Source organism: Euprymna scolopes, chromosome 31 (genome assembly GCF_053919585.1).
Source record: "Euprymna scolopes isolate OS-2025 chromosome 31, ASM5391958v1, whole genome shotgun sequence".
NCBI classification, from domain to species: domain Eukaryota; kingdom Metazoa; phylum Mollusca; class Cephalopoda; order Sepiida; family Sepiolidae; genus Euprymna; species Euprymna scolopes.
This window is the reverse complement of record NC_136512.1, coordinates 68,145,595-68,169,181: the sequence shown is the minus strand read 5'-3', so window position 1 is coordinate 68,169,181 and position 23,587 is coordinate 68,145,595. Positions and strand designations below refer to the sequence as shown.

Here is a 23,587-nt window from a genome sequence, read left to right as displayed (position 1 = left end):
TCAAAATCTTGTGTCATAGAAACACTCAACTCCTCTTGCGTTTCAGGAATAAAAAAAGAATGATCTTTCTTTTTACATTATTTTTTTTTTTACACACCTGCATTATCAGCTTAACCGTTATGTGTCACTGCTGACTTCCTGCTTGTAACCTCATCTCCTGTCATGTAACCCTAACTTCAGTTCGACTTTTAAAGGAAAATTCCATCTTGCTTAAACTAAGCTTCTTATATGGAATTTTCCATTATTAATCCTATTTTGTTTCTATTTACACACCTGCATCTAAATATTCTTACTGCAATGCTTTCATTAATAATAACCTTTGTAAAGGTATGACTTCGCCCCCCCCTCCAGTTAGGAGTTAAATAATAACTCCATCTCCCATCGGATGGGTTGAGGTTACGTATGCATACTGTATACTAAAAAAAAGACCCCCTCCTACACTCAGGGGGCATTTTTAAAGGCAGAATTGATTTTGCATTAGCATTATTTACAAATGTGGAGGTGACATCGGTTGAAACGTTTGAGGTAATCAACATGCATTATGATAGAACAACAGCAAGAAAGGAAGATGATAGAAAATGAACTATTCATCGTCTATGCCATCAAAACTTCAGATACCATCTAATTGTGAACATGCATATATATATATATATATATATATATATATATATATATATATTCACTGCACAGACTATGATTATCCGGTCGTTGTACTCGTCTGCATTTGTTACTCAAGTTCAAGACTGACCTTCATGTTGGTTATGTGGTCTCGGTTAATGCTGCTGCAGCAGAAGGATTCTCCCTCCAACCAATACTACAACTCCATTTTAAAACAAATAATAATGTTTTAAATAGGAGTTTGGTCTTTGAAAATATTATTTCGTAGACAATGTGATTATAACCAAAGACATATTTTAATTAGTAAATGTTTTATTAGAAGAAAAACAAGTCCAAATTAATCTATACAAATAAAACGGATGTAGGCATGCATGCGTGTGTGTCTGAAATATTAAACTGATAAACTCTTAGACTGTTTGTCACATAACACCGAAGTTAACTGGAAATAGGAATCGTACACCGAGAATGGTTTATAACGGGTAACATCTTTGTTTGGATGGATGAACAACACGTGCAGAAATATGTCGGCACGTTGAAATGCAAAATGTTCACTTCAGCTTGTCAACATATTTCTATTACTTTTGCGCATACACAAATTCCTTCATAGCTTGAAGTGGTTCAATTTAAATCTTTGTGTCGAAAGCTCAAGCGGTAGGAAATGCGGCTGGAGTGCTAAATGTTTTAGTTTCAATTCTATCTGATTGCACAAAAGTCATTTTTGTTTTTAACTTTTGAAAACAGTACTATATATATATATATATATATATATACATACACACACACACTATTATATAAAAATCACTTTGTGTGAGTTTCTTCCTCATAGGTTTACCAAACGGCACAGCTTATCTTTTGCAAATTTCACACAAGGGTAATTTATGTCTGGTAGTGTTCTTAGATGTTTTATACAGAAATTCATCCGATAAGTATCGAAAATCGAAAAAATTCGATCCTAAAAATAGTTTTTTTTTTTTTTTTTTTCTTATAGATAAAAAGAATAATTTTTACAGCGGAATTTTTATAGTTATACCAGCAAGGGAGATTATAAAATCTTAGCAATGATTTCTTAAGAAAAAGAATTGACATCTGGAGATATAGCATTCTACTACGGATCGAATGGTCCCGTGTTCAAGCCCAGGTGTACCTCACCATTTTATTTTAATTTTTTCTTATTAATTAGTTCAATTTACAATAAAAGATAACCATTTAAAATCGCTGCAAATCATTTCTTTGTTTGCATATTTTAAAACTAAACATGAATCAGAAGTGACTTTTGCAGAGCATTCATCGTCAAGCCAAAATATCAGCTGACATGATATTGTAAATAAACACGGACGGAATTTGACGAACGATATTATCTTTATTATTATTATTTTTAAAAAAAAATTATTTTATTTCTTTTTCCTTTTTTTTTGTGAACTAGTCCACGAGGCAAATTATTCCTCATAATATGGAGGATTTATTCTATCATAATACATACGCAATCTGCATGAATTATATTATCATGTTTAATCATATTGTACGATCAGGCAACGCCGGACGTCCAGCTAGTGTGTGTATTATATATATATATATATATATATATATATATATATATATTCAATTGAAAATAGTCTCTGTAATAATAAGAAATCTGCATGAATTAAAATATTGAAACATATTTTACGACCAGGAAAGGCTGGGCATCCCAAAGCATTTATTGATAATTATATATTTCGATTTTTTTTAGGGATTAATAATTTTTATCATCTGGAATATTCAGACTACTATTCTTTGTTATTTTTCGCAAGTTCCAGCTGATTTTAAGTGCCATGCTTAAGTTTGAAATAACATGTTTATCCGTATATTAACCGGATACACCTTAAAGTGCATTCGTGTTTTGTAAACTAAAATGTTTATCTCAGCAAATATTTTATTTAACTTAAAAATAGCAAATGGAAAACGAAGATTTTCTTCTTCGGCACTTGTACACTACTGGGGCGGATTCACTTTTTTTTGGGGGGGGGGGGGAGTTCAGTTTGGACATGGGAAGAGTGCAAAGCAAGGGTAAACAACAAATAACCAGGGGCAGACAACAATAATCCATGATCATGTTTTTATCTATACTATAATTTTTTTTTTTTTCTATTATTCCTATTAAAAACCAGTGTTTCTATTTAAAAAGAAAATGCATCTTTGTTATGTATATAGATCGTGGAATTGCATTTACCTGCAAAAGATCTAGCTAATTTGCATATTCTTTTAAACATTTATTTTAATTTCCTTTTAGTTTTTTTTCGGTTTTCTTATGGGATGATCATCTTTAGTTAACTATTACGTGTTATTATATTCATGCAGATATTCTACATAATGTATACTTGTGTAATATTTGCATAAAAAGGTTATAATAAGCACAAACCTCTTTCTATATATATTTATGTATGCGTATATGTTTTAAAAAGATTTTGCCTACCAAACTCCTCTGTCAGCTTTTAGTCTACAGATATGAAACTTAATGTATAGGGTATTCGAACCCATGCGAAACTGTATATTTAGCCGAGGAAAATCTGTGCAAACGTGAAAATTAAAGAAATGGAATTTGTCAGGTGAAGGTTGAACGACGGCATTACGAATACGCACGTGTAACGTAATAGCTATTGGTTCAAGTTTTAATTTTTAGCCTTGCAGCAAATATGTCTTCATAGCTCAGGCATTAACGTCAAAGGAAAAGGTAAATCGTAAGCTAAATATTTTAGTTTTGATTCTCAGTGGTGGTGCACGAATCATTTTCTTTTTTTTTTTTTTTAACTTTTTAACTCCTTACTATATTGGGTTCAAAATAACATAATAAATACGAAATCTGCATTTATTCAAAATATCATATTTAAGCGTATTTTACGACACGGTAATGCCAGGCGGCCTGCTAGTTAAAAATAAAAACATGTCTATTTTATTTAAAAAAAAAAAAAAAAAAAAAAAAAAAAAAATTCCAAGACTTTGTTCATGTTTTATTAAAAATAAAAATGTTTCTTTTTTAAGAATTTTATTTTATGTTATAAGTGTCTTATATTTATTTAAAAAACTTTCTTTAAAAAATCATGCCTTTATTTAAAATTATCTCCCCCTGCTATGCACTCTCTCCATGTCCCAACTGAAAACTAAAACGTGAGTCTGTCCGCGTCGTGGACTAATGTCTCTTAACTTCTAATATTTCTTCTAATTTTGCTTCTCCGTTTTAATACTTCTAACACTATTCTAATTCTTTTTCTCTTACTTTCTCATTATCTTCCTATGTCTTTTTCCTTTTCTTCTTTCTCTTTCCTTTCTTCGTCTCCTCATCATCATTATTATCAAATAAACGACTCCGCCAGATGCAGCCACCTTCCATTTCTATTTCTACGATTCTTTCTCAAGTAAACTTGGCATAACAACTAGATTTTCTAAATTCCAAAAGCTTGCACCAAAATCCATCTGGATAAGATATTGGCTTGATAAAAAATAAAATCGCCGTTGCTATTTTTAGAATCAGTTTCATCCATTCACCCGACCGACCCATCCATCCGTAAAAAAAAAAGGGGGGGGGGGTAGCTTTTTACTCATCAAACAAATTCTACTCCTGCACATCAAAAAAAGCTTTAACGTCCAAGAACAGTACGTAGCTATTTTGAATTTATAAAGCAGTTGGATCCTTTCCAGCCAGACCTTGTGCGCTAGTTTATAAAAATAGATTATGGCACGCAAATAAAATTGAAGCGTTAATCGGGTACAGAAATATAATACAATAAGAAACTTTTAGATTATTTAAATTATTCAAACTATGAGGGGCTTCCAAAAATATTCATGACCTGAAAGTTTCGTCTTTCTGTTGGAGATATTGACGGTGTGAAATACTAAGAAACCAAACTCTGTTATGGACGTGCATCAGAAGAAGAGATGTGCCATTGAATTCCTGGAAAATGTGCCTTAAGAATGGTGGTTACTATGTAGAAAAATAAATTCTAGAGCACAAAAGATCGCGAGTTTTAATATTACCACTCCCGTCTTTGTAGCTCTTCAACATTTTCAGTTAAAAAAGAAATAAGAGACTTTAGTTTTGAAATGGCCCTCATACTATTCTCCTTGTTTCAGAATTTTTTAGATGAGAATTGACAATGTATTTGGATTGCTCAGATTACCGTTTTAATTTTGTATATTATTCGCAATATACAGCATAATCCCGTTGACACAACGGTTCTCAACTTTGGTGATCTAAGTCAGTATTAGAATGGGGATACTAGTACAGTTTAATCAAAACATTAAAAAAATGAAAATATCGAAAAAAGTTATATTATAGGTATCCGTTATGGAATGAAGTTCTCCGAAAAAAAAAATTCACTTAATTTCAAGTAGTTTTTTATGTATTTATTTTTATACAGCGAAAAAACAATTTATGATACTGAGCAAAAGGTAGTCATGTTTCGATTTTTAGAAAGAAAAGCTAGTATTAAAGATGGGGAGGGAGTGTCGGCGCTTTAAACTGAGTTATCTCCCCGTGGCGTGTTAAAAAAACTCAAAGATGGCTATCTTCAATGCACTGTCATAAAAACGTGTTTTTTTTTTTTCCGTTGTAAAAAAAAAAAAAAAAAAAAATCTAATCGATCAAATTAAGTGAAATTTTTTGGAGAATTACAGTCCAAAACGGATACGTACAATATAATCTCCCCTCCCCCCCCCCCACAATATTTTCATTTTTTAATGTCTTGATTAAACTGTACAAGTACTAAAATGGGTGAGCATTTGGAAATACCAGGTGCTGTATGTGACCTCTGCTCTGCATTGTTTCCAGTCGTCTTAAATTTTTCCTAGGTAATAGAATCAAGCAGTGTCGACTGAGGAGAGGTGTAGTTGGGGATTGCACAATCCTTCCTTCACCATTACATGCATTACAGGGATATCCATTATCTATCGAGATTGAACGGAGTTTATTCTCACAATGTTTATACCAATGTAACTGCCGACCTTCTTGAGGTTTGTCTTGTCGAATCCATGAATTTGTACAGGATTTCAAACGAAACCTTTTACTTGATACACGGGTGTAGCATATTCTTTTTCCATCAGCCGTGACTTGGTAGAAGTCTTAGGTAATTCTCAATTGTATTCTGGGTTTTCTCGTATTAAGGATTGAATCTTCAACCTCCAGGCGTGTAACTTACAACTGAATTTTACCAAGTACTTTATCCACTGCAAGGACCTGTAGTATAGTGAATATTATGTGCAGATTCTAGAGTTCGACAAGATACACTTGAAGAAGATCGGAGATTACATTGACGAAAAAAAAATTGTGAAAGTAACACTTGAGATAAGAACAGTAGTTCAAAAAATCGAAATAAAATGAAGAAATTGTTGTTGCTTCATCAGCCATGATTAGCTAAAAGTTTTAATTTATTTATTTTTTTTTTTTAAATTTTATTTCATTCTTAGTATCGCTTGTAGTGAGGATTGAACCTTCAACCCCAAAAACTATTACTTTGAACTGATTGTTACGTAGCACATTTATTCATTGTGTTACATGTCTACGTGGGCACATAATACAAATTATTAATTCTCATCTCCAAAAATATTTTGCATCTCCACCCTCCCCCTCGTTTTTTCCCCACCTTATCAATGTTAAGTAAATCCTTGGGCTCCACCACAAAAATTGGACTTGGAAAGGATCAGTTAGGTTTCAAGGACCCCAGAAAATAAGAAAAATAAAAGGACGACTTTGGATCTACATCAGTTTATGTTCGATGCACATGCCATCTGTAACTAAGCATGACTTATTGGCGACTAGCAGAGTGGTGTGACCTTGCCCATCGTAAAATAGGGTTCCAGCTGCGTACCCTCATTTAACACTAGCCACGTTCCTTACTGTTTGAGATAACTCGACAGATAAGAAAACTATAAAATTAAACCAGCTTTAGCTATGATTAGTTTACACATGCGCAAATAGAAATGGCGGCAAGTTGGAATCAACATTCATGATTTCAACTTGCCAACTTCTGTACACGTTATTCACCTATCCAAACAAAGAATCCTTGGTGTATGATTACTATTTCCTGTTAACTTCCGTGTTATGTAACCAGTAGCTTAAGAGTTTATCGATTAAATATATGCACATACATACATCTTTTTTTTATTTATTTATATAGAGTGGTAGAAAGATCCCCCCCCCCAGCAGACCAGTGTTTGATTTCTAACGACTATAGCCTGTTTGAAAAGATATTAAAAACATTTTTTCCAGAATTCACAATAAGAACCATTATTAAGATACACCTGAAGAAGTTTGCATCGGTGGAAACGTTGTGAGAATAGCAACCAAATCTCCTCATCTAAAATAAACTAAAAAACCTATCAAATTGTTTCAGCTACGAATCGATATGAAAATGGAAATGGCCTGCCGCGCTTTCTATTTCATAAACACTATCATAAATGCTATCGGCTCTCGTAATTAAATTACTGGCATAATTCTATGATTTTTATATAAATACTAGCTGGGTTCCCTGGGTGTGTGGAGTAAGGAACCCCATGGGGGGGGGGGCAGTAAAAATAAGTGGTAGTAGCAGGGGGAGGGGATCAAAACAACAGTAGGCAGTTTGGGTGGAGAGAGGGATAAAAAAAAAAGTGGTAGTAGGCAGGCAGGCAGGCTCGAACATCTAACGCGAAGGAGGAAAAGAAAACGTAACTTCTTGACTGATGCATCCATGGCGTGGAAGCGGAAGTCGAGAGCGTAGAAATTAAGCGTAGTCAATCCAATGGAGACGATGACTTGCAAAAATGTTGATGAAAAAAACGACCCCTCCTTGTACAAAACTGCCCAGTTGAGGGTAAAGGGATGAATGTTTTTGGCCAATTGTTCGATATTTGGTGTCCAAAGGATCGAGCTTGAAAACGATACCAAGCTCGTGAGGATCCGTTATGTGTGTCAAGTTTTTGCAAGACACACACACATTTTGCCTTTTATATATTAGACTAGCGAGAGTACCTGGCGTTGCCCGAATGTGTGGAGGTGTAGTAAGGGCCCTGAGGGGAAGGGACTAAAAGGTGTTGAAAAAATGTTGTATAGTAGTGGGGTTTCCTGGCGTTGCTTGGGGGGATTAAAAAAGAAAATAAATTGGTAGTAGTGGGGAGGGAAGGCAAAACAGCAGTCGGCAGTTTGGGTGGAGAGAGAAGAAAAAAAAAAGAAGTGGTAGTAGGCAGGCAGGCTCGAACACGTAACGTGAAGGAAGAAAGAAAAAAAAATGTGACGTCTTTGCTGATGTCTCCACAGTCCTACCGGACTTTAGAACGTTAAAATTAAGTGAAGTCAATCCAACCGATACTATAACTTGTAAAAATGGCAGCACAAAAAACTGACTCCTCCTTGTAGAAAAATGCCCAATTCAGGGCGAAGGAATTTTTTTGGCCAATCTTTAGATATTTGTCGTCTGAAAGGTTGAACTTTAAAACGATACCGATCTCGTGAGGATCTGTCGCCTCTGTCGAAAGTTTTTGTGAGACATTCAAACACATGCGTACACAAAAACACACACACACACACAAACACACACATTCTGTCTTTTATATATTAGACTAGTGGGAGTACCCGGCACTGCCTGGGTGGAGGATATTGGCACAAGGACGAAGAATGGCTTCCACATGGTTAAAATAAAAAAAAAACATAGAGAGGTGAGTAATTAGTTTTCCACGCTAACCATTAAGTCAAAGAGGATAGTGAATTGAAATAAAAAAAATTTTTAAAAAGATAGAGAGGTGGGATAGCAGTATCAGAATTTTGGGGACATTCGCAGGCGAAGTCGCCATTTTGAATATACACCTATCTTTCTTTCAGATTTTAATAATAGTAAAACGTAATTTAAACCCGTAAATTTTATTTCAATAAAACGAACAAAGACCAAATTTTAATATCATAAAAGCTTTAATAGAGAAATAAACAATTTTATTTATTTTTCCGTCGATTTCTTCACTTAACATTCGAACAATAACATTACTTGAATCTTACGATGATTATTTTAACGGCAAAATAAAGAACTTACCTGGTTAATGAGTAAGATATGCTTTCTTTTAATCTTCCTGTATGAGAATTTATTCATATTTATGTATTATAATCCATGTATTTTTAAATGGAAGGATTTTTCCAACACACATCGCGACCACGCGTGTCTTTAAAGCAAGTTGTAACGACACCGGAAGTGAAAAATTATCTCTTACTTATGTACGGAGGCCTATAAGTGTAAAAAAACCCACTAATTCAGAAACCTTAATAATCTCGATATTGGATTATATTGAATAAAGTGTGGAATTCTTCATATTTACAATATATGATTAAACAAATATTTAATGTAATAATAACAATAATAACAAACCAAAACACGTCTTCTTTATAATATAAGTTTTTTATTCCGTTTTGTATAAAATAAACGAAGGTAACACTTTAGGATTGACATTTCCTATTTTGCAATGTAAGTAAGATTTTAATCAAATAATTTCTTATAAGTTCTTCAAAGATGTGAGAAATTAAGCAGAAAGACAAAGAAATTCCATTTGCATTTATTGAAATAAGAAATTGAGTTTATTTATAACTTGTCCGTTTTTTTTTATTATTGTGCCTTGACGCTATCGTAGAAAAAATCTGATAGTTTTCATTTTTTCAATAACACGAATTACTATATGACGCAGATGTTCATTGGTATTTTTCTTTTTTTAATATCTTAAAGAAATACCTGAATATTTTTTTTATTATACTATACATCTGCATAATCCGAATTCGTCTTTTTTTTTTTATATATCGAAAAAAAGGAAACCAGGAATTAAATATAATTATATAAACTGATCGACTATTAATTACTGGAACATTCTAAACAAAAATTAAGCTTCCACGTAAAAAAAAAAAAAAAAAAAAAATAACACGTGGTTATCGAAAAAAGAAGGATTTAAATTTTGGACTTTACCGGTAAATTACCAGATAAGTGATATTTTTTGTTTTAAATTTGAGTATTTTATTTATTCATGTTTTATCTTCAATTTGTGATATATAAAACGTTTCAAGCAAAATTAATTATTAAATTTCTCATAGACATTCCAAAATGGGGGGGTGAATTTATAAAACAACGTTTGTCTAAAATATTATATTTAGTTTATCGGAAAGAGCATAAAATTTTACATTCACCCTGAAAAAAACGTAACAATTGAACGAATAGGAAAATTTTGATAGATTTTTAAAGTTTAAAAATTGAAAAATATTCATCTCATAAAAATCAATTGATTTCATTACGTAACAAAATGGCTTCCCAGAGCGCACGCACGCACTTTGTAAACACTGTTTTTTAAACAATGAAAAATAATATTTCTATTATTTTTTAAACAACTTAAATAGTTTATTTTGGAAGCATATTCTATAAAGAAAATAAATAACCCACTTTAGAAAGAGAAATTACGAGTTTTCTATATTTTAATCGCAGTTTTCTGTTAGGGGTGTCAAAAATTCCCCCAAAATTCTGATACTGCTAGAGGTGGGATCAAACTCGAAAACGTAGGGTAATTAGTCTTCCTTGCTAACCATTAAGCCAAAAAGGAAAATGAATTCAATGAGTTGGTAATTAAGTTAAGAAGCATAGGAGTCACCACGCATGCGCTGAAATGAACGTTGCTTTTAAAACTGGCCGGGGGCCAGGTAAGCTTGGCGCTTTCTGTTGGTATTTGTTTTCCCACGAAAACAAAATGTGACACAATTTGCTTAAAAATGAAATTTTCTCAGTCTAGAAAGGTTTCCTATTTTCTCCTCCATTAATCAAGAACTAATCTCATTTTGGTGCAGTGCCAGCCACCAGGCCGTCGAGCTGTCGTTTGCGTTCAAATAGTTTCACTTTATACAAAAAAGCCAAACAAACACCCGAAACGACGGCACAGTGTGAATTTTGTTTAACTCGATCAAAAAAAAAAAAAGCTAGAGATTATATCCATTTGAGAATCTGAGATATTATAATCTGGGAAGTATGCGAAAACTTCTCTCGGAATCTAACCGACGCGTGAAAATAAAAGTGGTAGCAGGCAGGCTCGAATCTGTACTGCAAAGGATGAAAACAAAACCTGATATCTTTGCCGTTGTGCCCATCGCCAAACCGGAAGTGACAAAGGTTTAAATTAAGGCTAGTCAATTGAGAAGGGGGAATGACTTTTGAAAATATCGGCGAAAAAAGGTACCCCTTCCTGTAGAAAAGTGCCCAATTAAGGGTGAAGGAATTAATGTTTTTAGTCAATTTTTTGGTATTTGTCGTTCAAATGGACTGAGCTTCAAAACGATATCGATCTCGTGAAAATCTGTCACCTTGGTCGAAAGTTTTTGGCAGACATACAAGCATACATACATACATACATACATTTAAACAGACAGGTGAGATTTATATTATCGACTAGCCTGGGTGTCCGGTGTTGCCCGGGTGTTTAGAGGTGTGTGTTGAGCAAAACAAAAAAAGAAAAAAGTTGTAGTGGGCAGACAGGCTCAAACCCATACCGTGAAGGAAGAAAAGAACGCGAAACAAAACGTGACGTCTTTGTTGTTACACCCACCGCCAGACCAAAAGTTACAAATGTTTAAATTAAGGTTAGTCAATCAAAAAGAGGGGATGCCTTTCAAAAATATCGGCGAAAAAAGCGACCCCTCCCTCTAGAAAAGTGCGCAGTTGAGGGGGGAAGGAAGTAATGTTTTTAGCCAATTTTTCTATATTTGTCGTCCGGAGGGTCAAGCTTCAAAACGATACCAATTTTGTGAAAATCCGTCGCCTCTGTCGAAAGTTTAAGGCAGACATACAAACATGCATACATTTTAAACAGGCAGGTGATATTTATATTATAGATTAGTGCGAATACTAGCAAATTTTTTTTTTTTTTTAATCATTTTTTGGCAGGAGGTATGCACTTGTTGAAAAAATGTTGCTTGCTTAATTTCTTCGAAGAAAGTATCATTTCTCTTTGCTTGAATAGGTACTTCGATGACACATTTTATATAGTTTTTTTCATACGCAACATTTCTTTTGAGGACTAATTGTAATTAGATTTTTTCTTTTTTTTTTTTTTTTTTTCATATAAAACTCAAATTAAACAGGTGTTGTAATTCGTTTTCGGATGTTTGTTAGTTTTGAAATGTTAATATCGCTTTGCCCAATGGCAGAATTGCGTAACAAACACCTGTTCAGACATTTCTTTATTTATTTTTCTTTTTTCATGTAAATACGTTTGATATAGATAACAATATGACAATGAATTATTTGAACGTTTCCCATAAAATTTCAGTGATTAAAAAAAAAACGTAATAAAATTTCAGCGAATAAAAATTCATGCATTCGTTTCGGTTTACATCAGAGAATAATCGTGAAAGTAGAGTTTGTGTTTAAAACTAGCAGTGATACCCGATATTGTCTTCAGTAACTAAGGGAAGAATATTTCGTTGTACAGGATAAACTCCTAAACTAACGAACCGATTATTATAAATTTTGGAATATAATCTCAGTAGCACAACGAGTAACATGGGCACATTATTATCAACTCACTAGGAATTTTCACACAGGTTAACATCAAAGATTTCTCTTTGAGAACAATCTATGATGTTGCTTGGAGTCTGAGTGACAAGTCTCTCCAGATTTCCAGTACTCACCACCTCTTTCAATAACCATTGCAAATTATTTTGCCGTTTACCATTCATTTCTTTGTTAGTAGTGACTATTGGTCGTAAGTAATAAGCCTCCCCAAGGTCCCAATCCTCTTTGTCCTCATCCAGCGGAGGTCTGGTTAGTGCCCTCCCTCCTCGGTCTTTCTATCCTCCCTCACCCTCCTCACTTATTTGGTGTGGCACCAGTTTATGATGACATTAAAAAGGGAGAGGATAGCTTACACTTCTGCAGCTCCAGTTTTCATGATTTCATATGGTGTTTTTTTGTGTTTTATTTCTGTGGCAGTTTCTATATATCCCGCTAGCGCCTGTGGATTATGTGTATTAGTCTTTGCATTCAAAGATGTTCCTTAATATTTTAACCATTTTTTATTATTGCTATCCATTGTACCTTCTCAGCCCTCCCTCAGATTCCAATCTCTCTCATTCTTTTTTAAAAGTTTTTTGGTATTGTTCTTATTGGTGTTATCTTAACCTCATCTTCCATATACCTTTGAGCTCTCTGATCAGCTACGTGTATTGTCTCCGCTTCTCTGTCTCCTTGATATTCAATTTGTGGTCTGCTGGAACGGCAAAATCTACAATCTGGTAGGACTTTTCCTCCTTGTTGACTATTATGTCATCCAGTCTCCTTATTTGGACGAGTTTATTCATGTGTATATCCATGTCTCAGGATTTTGTGACTTTCATTTTCAAGTACTGCTGCCAATTCATGCTGGTACCATTTGTCTGTGTTCAAGATGCAGTTGTTTGCACAATTCCCAGTTTACTGCCTTCCCCACTTCGTGTCTTTTATATTCTTTTGGGGGCTAATTTGCTGCATTTGCTTATGTAGTTGATTGTTTCATCTCTTTGTCCACAGTCTGCATTTGCTGTTTTCTTGTGTTTTGTCTATCATTTCTTAGATGTGGTGGGTTCCAATTGCATTATCTTATGCAGCATTTATTAGGGATTCAGTTTCTCTGTTTAGGTTTCCTTTCTGTAGCCATGTCCAAGTGTTTTTGTTAGTCTCATCTTTTTTTATCCTTATGAATCACCCGTGTAGTTATTTCTGTCGATTTTTTTTTTTCCTTGTATCTCTTGCCTTTTTTTTTTTTTTTTTTTTTTTCAGTGTCTCTTGCTGCAATAATTATTTGTTTGCTGGTCTGCATTATGTATTTTTCTAATTCTTTTTTTGTCATTTACATTCTTCTATACAAACCAGTCCTCTTCCTCAGTCTTTCCTTTTCACATAGTCGGTCAGTATCATCCTTTTAGGTGTAGTACATTGTGCATGGTCATAATTTTCCTGGTCTTCTGGTCGAGATACCTCAGTTCTTCTTTGGTCCAGCCAATAAACGATCCAGAGTATCTTACTAGTGACACTGCCCATGTGTTTATACCTTTTATTAGATTTCTACTACATAATTTAGTTTGGAGGAGTTTTCTTGTTCTTCTGAGGTATTCCTTTTCAATTTTCTCTTTCATTTCTGTTGCTTTGAGGATGTCTGCTTCAAGAATTGTCAAATATTATTATTAATAGATTTTTTTTTTGTAAACTTTACCATTCCACTTAAAGAGTGTGCCTACCCAAACTCACATCTTCCTCCACAAAAATTTTTAAACAAGCAAGATACATAAAATTTGATAGAGAAAAGAATTGTTCCACATAAAATTTTGAATTATAATAAGCAATATATTTTCAAAAGGATTGATGTGTGTGTGGAACTCAAGTGTATGTATTTGGTAAAATCCTAAATTACTGAACTTGCTATTATGGAATATGTATTTTAGGCAACAGGGTAAGTAACGCAGACACAGTTATTTGGGGGGGGGGTTGTTTTTTTTTTTTTAGTTTTTTTTTTAACAATTAGGGGGTGCCATCTAACTCATCCCATACTTGCCTCCAAGGAAAGCAAAAACATTAAAATTTAAAGCTAATACTATATCTATTGCATATACTAGTTATATCCTTCACCCCAAATAAGGAAAATTGCCACTGAGATTTAAGAGACAACTATGAATTAGAGGCCATGCGTATAGGAACACTCTTAGTAGGGAGTTGAACAGTAAGATATTTGCCCACATTACATTTAAATTTCTGCATGCTAGTATAGTTGGAAAACTGGTGGGAATTCAAGTCTTGCAATTCAAGGAGAGAAACTTTCAGAGTAGAAGACTATCCAATATTAGGCCACCTCTTCACTGAAGGCATGGGATTTTGTAGCTTGTTAGGTTATTCGGGGATATTTACATTGAGGAAGCACCAGTGCTACAAGTTCGTTAAAGCATATTCCATTAAAGTACTTGTAAAACACATACAGAGATGTAACATTGCGTCAATGAGATAGGGGTTAGAGTGTGATTGACAGTGAGCGACCTATTAGATTGGAGACCATTTTTGCACCCTGTCCAATAGAGAGATCACTGGTTGATGCATCGGCCATATGTGGCGACAATATTTCACGCATTGGTGAATGGTGGTTTCGAAAAGATATAGGATACTGTTATGTGTGAGTATTTTTTTTTTTTCTTTAGTGCTGTAAAGAAAGCCCACCTTCTTTGCAGCAACCTTGGCAATGTCTTCCATGTATTTATTCCAATTCATGTTACCTGCAAATGTGAAAGAAACCATATCCACCATATTGCTAAGTTTATTTTGAATGCTGTCAAGGTAAGAAAGTGTGCTCTGAATGGCACCTCCACCAGTAAAACACAATTATAGGACATATCTAACTTTTATAGAGCCTTGTAAAAGATTGCACCATTGTAAATGATAAACACCAGGAATCATATTTTGGAGTGATAGAATGATTCAACCATTTTTCTTAGCAACAGATTAGATGTTTTCGAATTTTTGAGATAAGGATGATCTATATATTAATACGATAGCGCGTGTGTTGTTTATTTTGTGTGTCACGCTTACATCCGAGTGACTGTCGTTTGTTATGGACTTTCATGTCTTGTAATAAATAATTTTACCAAAAATTCTTCAAGTTTCGGTTTCAATTATAGCTAAAGGAACTCAAGTTATATATAGATATATATATATTTTTTCATAAGTTTTGGTTTAGATTCAAGCTGATGCACCCAGGTCATGTGGATATATTTATTTTTGAAATCGCAACTTTATAATATATAAAAATCAATAGAACATTAACTCTATAATAACATATACGAAATCTGCAAGAATTAAAATATCATATTTAAGCTTACTTTACAACCTGGCTATTCTGGGCGTCCCTGCTACCTTAGATAAATACTTTTGCAGTTTTAACAAGAGTTACAATATCAGAGAATCTCTATTTACACCATGGATACCAACATGAATATATTACATATGAATGACTCCCAGTGGAATTTCCACAGGTCCCGCTAGTTTATATTATCTGGACTTCAGTTCTCATGTTGAGTATTATATTCACAACATTCTGGTCAATGAACCATCCCATCTTCTTCAGGTCTATCTTGTCAAACCAGGGAATCTGAAAAGAATTTTGAACAGAACCCTTGATTTAATCCACAGGAGTAACATGCTCTCGTTCCATCAGCTGTGACTGAGTATAAGTCTTGAGTAATTTGCAATTGTATTCATAGTATCACCCGCACTGAGGATTGAACCTTGAACTTCCAGAAGGCTGTCGCTTACAACTGAGTTTTAGTTATGGCTTTATCCGTTATGCCACAGTTTCTTGAGAGCATGATATCACCGTGGATTAAATAAAGGGTTCCTTTCGAAATTTCGTACAGATTCCAGAGTTTGACAGAAAGATTCCCAAAGAATACAGATTGAATATACCTTTTCAGTTTTAGGAGTGAAACTCAGTCCTAGGAACTTATCAAAATATGGAGTTTCATCAAGGAGTGCTATTTATTTCAACTAAAATAGAACCAGAATCTGAATGTGGATTGTGAAAGGAAAGAAGCTTGGTTTTAGAGGTGTTTAAGTTAACAAGCCACTCCTCCCCACCTTGAACTATGATCATCAATGCTCTTTGAAATGTTATAGCCATAGATGTGACCATGGATAATATGTAAATGAATAACCAACGGATGACAAATAAATTAAACGGTATCTCTACTATTATATGCAAGGAACTTTCTGTACGAGTTCATTCCCTATGGACTCAAAAACGACTGAATTTTCATGAAATTTTACACTAAGCTACTTTATGCATCTGGGAGTGTTCTTAGATAGATTTTGTATCGGAATGTCTTCAATAAGTATCGATGATTGAAATAATCCGATGAAAGAAGGCGCAGGTAATTTTGCTAAAACTTAACTCCTTACACAGCCTAACATCACAAGTGCATTTGAGAATTTTTATTACCACACAAGGTGCAAGACTTGACATAAAATCAACAGTAGGTTCTTTGATATGACAGAGGTGCATTTGAAATGAATTTTGTTTAAAGCACAGTTGAACAATTGTACTCGATTTTTTTTTCATTTTAAACTTAAATTCAAGCCAATATCACCACATTAGCAGTAAGGCTAGGCATATAAAATCCACACTAGATTCTTTGATATGACAGGGGCGCAGTCGAATTTAATGTTTGTTTAGAGCACCATTTAAGCATAATATTTGATTTTTGCATTTTCAACTTAAATTGAAGCCATTATATATAAAAAAGTAATTTTATAAAATCATCAGTAGGTTCTCTACAGTGCAATGTAGACTAGAATGTATTGTGAGCTAAGTCACTGTGGAGAAGCGTGTAAGCTTCCTCCCTACAGGTCCCCAACTAGAGCAAGCGAGCGATCGATTTGATTGAAAAAAAAAAACGGGCGAGTTCAACAATTTTGATGAGAATAAAATATGGGAGTATGAAATATTCATTGATCATCATTCAATCTCTGTCACCCTGCTAGTTAGTATATATAAGTATGCATAATATATATCTTAACATTATCCGTAATACATATTCAGTGGGATTTGCGCTCGACTTATCAATTCCATCGTCTGTCAGCATCCATTATTCACCTCTCTTCGACAACTGGTAAAACAAGATGAACGATAAGATTGCTTACTTATGAGACTAGTTTCCCATAGAAATTATGGATTTATTGCTTGTTCAGAGATGCTAATGGATTTAAATCCAATGGATCTTGCCTAAAAGCATGTCTCCATTTCTGATCTAGTCGATAAATCGTAATAAAATGCACGAGCTTTGCCACGTTTTTTTTGTTTTTTTTTTTGCAATTGGATGTATAAGACTGAATCTGAGCCTTTTCCAATGATTCCATTAACGTTTTTAAAAAATGATGCGTCTTAAATGTACTGTGCGATTATTTGACTACAAACGGAAATGATTGATGTTTACGTAAACTAGTCAGAGGCGGTTGACTTTTCGGGACTTTCTGAATGCATGTTCTACTTTTACAAGGAGAATAACAATTTTAAAAATTTTGTTTATTTCTCCCCCCCCCCCCATCTCTGAGATCAATTTTTCTATAGTAGATGTGTTGGTATAAAACAATTTAAAATCTATTAAGAAACCAAATAACACAGTGCAGGATATATATATATATATATATATATATAGATAGATTTTTTTTTTTTTTTTTTTTTTTCAAATAAATTAATTTCATTTTTATCCAAATTTTCGGCTCTGTGAACCTTCCACAGGGTGATAGACATTTTTTCCATTGTCAAGGTCTTAGTGTAGCCAGAGATCGTCGATTTCTTCTAATCGTGTTGAAAAAACTGTTATTTAATATTTAATATGATGTGCTGGTAGTCATTATGATACGTGTTATCTGGTTAACAGATGTTCAAATTTATCATCATACCGACGCTTCTGTGTCGTAAAATTGATCTCTGTATTTGTACACACGTCTTTTGTTTCTGCTTTAAATGTATTATTTATATTCATAGTAGAAATTAATCTTACTATTGTTTTGAAACTTTTTGGATAAGGATTGATAATTTGTCTTTTAATCATCTTCAACATTTTTCTGACAATGCTTAGGTTAATGTAACCATGTACTCTTAGAGAATAAAGTAAGTCAGATACAGAAGAACAGAACTCAAAGAAGCAGTACATATGTTGGGCGACAGTGACCTAAGTAGAACTAGTTTAATACAATATGGGAATTATTAACTATAAATAATAGATAAGAACACACACACACACACACACACACACACACACACACACACACACACACATATATATATATAGTGTATGATCTGCGATTTCTATAAAGTTGATTCTGGCTCATTCGGCAGCTGATTAAAATAACCAGTAAAAACCGACCGAGTGTTCAATTTTTAAAACGCTACGAAAAAAATAAACATATCTAAACCGTAACCCTAAACTCTAACCTGCGCTATCAGAATTACATTTTTATTTCTTTAAATTTATGAAAGTCGTCTGCTTAGATTCGTATTAGTTAAAAACCGACTGCAGTCAATTTTAACATTGCAATCAGTCTTTTCCGGTTATTGACGTCAGCTGCCGGGCTAACCTGATTAACTTTGGGGAAATTACAAATCGTACAATGCATAAGCACCATATATATAAGGAGAGAACGAGAAAGTACCAAGTAGTAATACTACACATACACTGGAATTGTCTACATGGAACCCTGGCACAACATATAAAGTACTAATTATAATCAGTTCTAAGTGACAGTCTTAGCAGGTTGAAAGTTCAATCTTTAGTATAGACGATACTAAGAATACTCCAAGCTTCTACCTGATCATGGCTGACTGAACAGGAACAATATTTTCTGTCTCCTGGAATTTTTTCACCCCTACCTCAATCCGGTCTTTGTTAGTGGTCACCATTCAACCACCCAGATATCAACTGAAGATAACCAAACTGTCTCCATTCGAAAGGGCTTATCATCAGATAATCTTGGACATCTCTTTTCTCACAAAGGCCATTTCCAGCATGACTTTCCCATTCAATGGGTTGTTTATTTTACTAAAAACAAAGAAAATATCTTCTGGGTGGTCAGACTCCAGTCATTTTCAGTTCTCTGTGCCCTCCCTCCTCTTCCTTTGGCTAAGCATCTTTCACCTGCAATATTTGCTATTCAGATGCATCACTTAAACATGCTGTCCAGCGAATGTTCACACATGTAAATTTTAATGTGGGGGTGGGGGTGGATGGAAAAACACCAGTAACCCACCCCCTAACCTCCCAATAATATTGAACTAATCCATGCATGTGCAACACTTTACATAAGTGAATAAATGATAGGCCACTGCAAAACAGTATTTATTTATTTATTATAGACCAGAATGCTTTACATAGGTTATATATCGATGCGTTGACTGACCGTTGGTCAGTTTTAAGTCTGAAGTAGCATTTTTTTTTCCAAACATTCAGATTAAATGGACAGCTTTTATTTTATACTAGCAGGAAGACCTGACGTTGCCCGGGATTAAATTATTTTGGTTGGTCTTGTTTTGCAGCATATCCGAATTTTTTTAGTTATTTAATGCTGAATCCAGCCATTTTGGGAAAAAAAAAATGTTTTTATGCTTCAAGTTCTTTATATCTTCAAATATTTAATCATGATGCTTGGTTTGCTTGTTTGGTAGAGGAAAATTGTTTTTGTTTTTGAATTTACAGAACATAATTGAGTTTTGCAAAGGAAAAAAAAACAATGTTTGGCGCATTTTAGGTCAGGAAGCCAGTATCTTCAGACAACCTGATGTGGTGGCACCAGGATAAAAGAGGATCGCTACTACAAGAGGTGTTCCAAAAGAAATGCCTCCTATTTTTTATTCCACACAAATGGATCAAAGGGATTGCAAATTGCCTTGTTTTGATGACTGAACTTGTGAAAGTTTCATCTCTCTGTTGCTGATATTGACCGGTGTGAGACTCTAAGAAAGCAAACACCGTCATGGACGTGCATCAGAAGCAGAGATGTGTCATCGAATTCTTGGTAAAAGTGCATTGAGAATGGTGGTGATTATACAGAAAAATAAATTCTGGAACACAAAAGGTCACTTGTTTTTTTATGGTGCCAGTTGCAGTTCTTAAACTTTTTTTTGAGTTAAAAAAAAAAGGTTTTACTTTTGGACTGATTCTCGTGTGTACTTTTTAATTATGTTCATAACGTTCTATTTCTTTTAACTCTTCCCTTCTATATACTTGGAAGAAGACGAAATGATAAAAAAAATACTTTCTGAATTAGTGCCTTGTACATATAGCTTGAATTTCATAAAAATCCTATACATGTACAGTCGAACCACGGGATACGGTGGCCTCGGGATACGTTTTTTTTTTTTTTTTTTTTTTTTTCCTTCAGGTTATGTGGAATACTATGTTTTTCCGGACCCTGGTTACGGTATTTTCTCTGCCTTATTGTGTGATTTATAATGTTATTTGATTATATACAGGCGTATTATATACTGTACTGTATTTCTTTACTAATTTTTAATATGTACTGTATAAAATTTTGCGTACGGCGATTTCACCATATGCTTCCAACTCCAGAACTTATTAATGCTGTATCCCGGGGTTCTAGTGTATTTGGAAATTTAAGAGGGTTCTGTGATCATCACTAATAGACAAGGCCTGTAAACTGAAAAATGATGTCATGCATAGTAGGCATGTTTATATTTTAATGCAGGTACAATGTATAACTTTTCTTGAATTTATTCTTGTTTTTTCTTTAGTTAAATTTAAGTATGAATCATGTTCGTTATTTTTCTCTTTTTCAATATATTTGGAAAATGTTTCATCCTTTTTTCCAAGAAGCTGTTATTTCGCTCGACAGATCTTGCTTTGTCTACTATGCATGGCGTTGTTTTTCAATTAACTAGACTTGTATCTCGGCGATGGTGGTTCTGTACTAAGTGATTAGGAGCATATAGAGAATCGGGACCACTTCTGTTGTCTTCCCTAAAAATTTATATACAAATGATTTAACTTTTTAAAAGAATACTAAATATTTGAAATTAAGAAAGAGGTTTTACACCATAACTCTTAGAGGTTTAGAAATACTTCTATTGTCTTTCGCCATAAATTTTAAATAAGAATACACTTTTAGATTTTATGTAGATTCTTTTTTTTTTTTTTTTTTTCAAAAAGAACACACGCACATGGAGTTTTATGTATCGCCGGGATGTAAATATTTCCAGGATAGTATCTGGAGGCGTGTTTAATCCAGTGGGAGAGACGCACTCTCAGTGTTCATTACATGCATCTGGGAGAAGGAACACTGTTAAAACCTGAGGCTTACTGTCTGCTCTGTGTTTTGGCAGCCATTGCACCGTCTGAGATTAACAGTTGCACAAAAAAAGCTCAATTTTTGAAACTCCATTGAATAAGCACTTAATTAATTCCATCTTGTATTCTTTTTTTGAACAATAAATTTTGTAATTGCTAATTTGCATAATTTAATTCCCCTCTCATATATATATATATATATATATATATATATATATATATATCCAAATCTAAATTCTTAAAGGATTGATTTTTTTTTAAATTTTTTCTGCCAAGTTTTCAGTGTTCACATGTAATCGCTTAAAAAAAGTAAAATCCCTTGAGAAGGGGGGGGGAGTATTTAATGTTAATCTACAAATTTACCAAAATGCTTTTTCTTTGCCCTTGCTTGATAAGTTTAAAATAGCATTTTTGTGGGTCATTCTAAAAGAATCTTATCTTGTGTTTTGAAATTCGACTCCAATTACGCTTGAAGGTGGACGAGGATATCTTTTTAGGATAAGTAATGAAAAATCTACATAGAATATATATATATATATATATATATATATATATATATATATATATATATATATACACACACACACACACACATTGTAGCATTTTTAGCTTTGTTTTTGCTCCATTTTTACCTGTTTTTGCAGTTCAGCCTTTAAACATCTCCCCCTTCTCACTAAACTAAGCCACGGATTTTTTCCTCTCAGAAATAAAGCCAACAGAGTCTAAGCACGGCCAGTGTGGGCATTTAGAAAAATAGATGAAAGTTATAAAACGAATATATAAAAAATAAATGTTACCAAAGGCAACATAAGTTACTCTTCTTCCCACTTGGATAGGTTTGTTTGTATTTTGGCTAATTTTAAAGCGGTTATTTAGTTTGAAACACAAGTAGTGCTGAGTGTTGTATAAAAACAAGCAAAAAATGGCTGGCATGATGAAGTAATCAGTAGTCTCGATAATCGCTAAAAAAACAAAATGAAGCAAAATACTGGTACTCTTTCTCTCCGTTTCTTTCTCTCCGTCCGTTTCTTTCTCTCCGTCCGTTTCTTTCTCTCCGTTTCTTTCTCTCCGTCCGTTTCTTTCTCTCCGTTTCTTTCTCTCCGTTTCTTTCTCTCCGTCCGTTTCTTTCTCTCCGTCCGTTTCTTTCTCTCCGTCCGTTTCTTTCTCTCCGTCCGTTTCTTTCTCTCCGTCCGTTTCTTTCTCTCTCTCTGTTTCTTTTTCTCTCTCTGTTTCTTTCTCTCTCTCTGTTTCTTTCTCTCTCTCTGTTTCTTTCTCTCTCTCTGTTTCTTTCTCTCTCTCTGTTTCTTTCTCTCTCTCTGTTTCTTTCTCTCTCTCTGTTTCTTTCTCTCTCTCCGTTTCTTTCTCTCTCTCCGTTTCTTTCTCTCTCTCTCCGTTTCTTTCTCTCTCTCTCCGTTTCTTTCTCTCTCTCTCCGTTTCTTTCTCTCTCTCTCCGTTTCTTTCTCTCTCTCTCCGTTTCTTTCTCTCTCTCTCCGTTTCTTTCTCTCTCTCTCCGTTTCTCTCTCTCTCTCTCCGTTTCTCTCTCTCTCTCTCCGTTTCTCTCTCTCTCTCTCCGTTTCTCTCTCTCTCTCTCCGTTTCTCTCTCTCTCTCTCCGTTTCTCTCTCTCTCTCTCCGTTTCTCTCTCTCTCTCTCCGTTTCTCTCTCTCTCTCTCCGTTTCTTTCTCTCTCTCCGTTTCTCTCTCTCTCTCTCCGTTTCTCTCTCTCTCTCTCTCCGTTTCTCTCTCTCTCTCTCCGTTTCTCTCTCTCTCTCTCCGTTTCTCTCTCTCTCTCTCCGTTTCTCTCTCTCTCTCTCCGTTTCTCTCTCTCTCCGTTTCTCTCTCTCTCTCTCCGTTTCTCTCTCTCTCTCTCCGTTTCTATCTCTCTCCGTTTCTATCTCTGTCTCTCTCCGTTTCTCTCTGTCTCTCTCCGTTTCTCTCTCTTTCTCTCCGTTTCTCTCTCTCTCCGTTTCTCTCTCTTTCTCTCCGTTTCTCTCTCTTTCTCTCCGTTTCTCTCTCTTTCTCTCCGTTTCTCTCTCTCTCCGTTTCTCTTTCTCTCCGTTTCTCTCTCTCTCCGTTTCTCTCTCTCTCCGTTTCTCTCTCTCTCCGTTTCTCTCTCTCTCCGTTTCTCTCTCT

At 34.3% G+C, this 23,587-nt stretch overlaps 2 protein-coding genes and 1 long non-coding RNA gene across 4 annotated transcripts in view; 2 read left to right on the top strand and 1 right to left on the bottom strand.

The window, feature by feature from the left end:
- LOC145255800 (clathrin heavy chain 1-like) overlaps positions 1–23,587 on the top strand; it is a 172,453-nt gene that overhangs the window by 37,602 nt on the left and 111,264 nt on the right. The gene's annotated exons all lie outside the window — the stretch shown is intronic.
- LOC145255801 (ribosome maturation protein SBDS-like) overlaps positions 1–23,587 on the bottom strand; it is a 190,541-nt gene that overhangs the window by 147,182 nt on the left and 19,772 nt on the right. The window lies entirely within an intron of this gene.
- LOC145255802 (uncharacterized) lies at positions 273–11,901 on the top strand. The gene is made up of 2 exons (XR_013863905.1): positions 273–8,367; positions 10,128–11,901. It is a non-coding gene; the product is annotated as an uncharacterized LOC145255802 (long non-coding RNA).